This window comes from Camelina sativa, chromosome 5 (assembly GCF_000633955.1).
Source record: "Camelina sativa cultivar DH55 chromosome 5, Cs, whole genome shotgun sequence".
Taxonomy (NCBI): Eukaryota; Viridiplantae; Streptophyta; class Magnoliopsida; order Brassicales; family Brassicaceae; genus Camelina; species Camelina sativa.
Window position 1 is genome coordinate 19,738,245 of NC_025689.1, and position 1,672 is coordinate 19,739,916.

Below are 1,672 nucleotides of genomic sequence, written 5' to 3' on the forward strand. Positions count from 1 at the left end.
AAAAAAGTTATCAGGATATTGAGAAGAGCAGGAAGAGCTGTTCATAGAACATGTATCCTCAAAGTAACTCATAGAGCTGTAATTATTTTTGTTAAATAATGATGTAATTTTGTGGTTTGTATTGAGTTTTAAGGTGATTTTTGTGTATTATTAGTTTGTGTGCTTTGTTTTTGTAGATGGCAAACTTTAGTTCAATAATTTGGACCTGGGAATCAAACTCATAGGTATGTAATACACATAAACATTAAGATTCTTATTGTTGTTAATATTTAATGTTTTTTTTAAAAAAGTAATAATCTGGGTGTGTTTATACATGATTAAAGGTTAACATAGTCGAGAAACCTATGAAACTGTCTTCTTCTTTGTTTAAAACGAAATTGTTTTTAATTTTATGTTAATAAATCTTTATGTTCATATAGAGAATAAATGAGTAATAAACCTGAAAATTATGTATGAAAACCATTTTAAAATTTCCAATTACGCACATAAAGATGTATATATTTTTTGTGAGTAGTAGTGTGAAGAAGAGCATGTAGGTTGAAACATGGATTAGTAAAATCAAGAGACTTTAATTATGACGTGAAGAATATACTTCACTTGCGATTGTTTTTACTATGTTTAGACTTTTAAACAGGCAAACAACATGTTGTATAGAATATTTGTGCATCCATCCACACGTTTAGTATAAGATATATATATATATATAAATATGTGGTATAAAATATAAAGTGTATATTAATATATTTTACAAAGAAATTGTAAATTCACATTTTTTATAAATGTAAACTTATTTAATTTGATGGTATATTATTTGTTATTTCCAAAAACAACTATCTAATTGAATATATCCAAAAATAATAATTAATTCTGATTATAATAAATAGATTAAAACCAAAAAAATGATTTTTTTTTCCAATTATGAAAACAGTTATTATATTTGTAATATATAATCTAACCATGATTTACTATTTTTAAAAGTAGTATTTTCTGTATATAAATTTTGGATTTTAGATTCATCATTATCTCAAAAAATTCAAATATAAATCGGTTTCCNAGGCTGGCCCGTTAATCCGCTGGGCTTAGCGGGACGGGCTTGGACATAACTTTTATGTCCGCGGGCTTAGCGGGCCGGCCCGTCGCGGTCCAAAAGATTGAAACTGCCCGCCGCGGACGGCCAAGATGGACGCGGGCCGGCCCGTTTGACATCTCTAGTTCGAATGGAGCATGGAGACAGTCGTTTCCCCTCCTTATGTGTTAGTATCTCTTCAAAACTATGGTACTTTGATCTATTTATTTTTGAATTTTACTTAGTTTGTTGATTTGGTGGATTTTATATTATGTTAAGTTTGATCTTTATTTTGCATGACACACTCTCTTATTGAAAGAGTTTATAAACTGATATATTAAAACATCAAAAAAAGTTATCAGGATATTGAGAAGAGCAGGAAGAGCTGTTCATAGAACATGTATCCTCAAAGTAACTNTAAACAAATCGAATACTTAACTGGTATAAGTGCAGATTATGAATGTTAATATTCCTAAAAAATATGTCTACAAACATAACTCCACACATATGTAATATATTATAAATCTAATAGCAAACTTAATTTTTGAAAACAATCTTAGTCTTTGAAATCAATCCCGCACGTATGTGTGGGTCTGAATCTAGTGC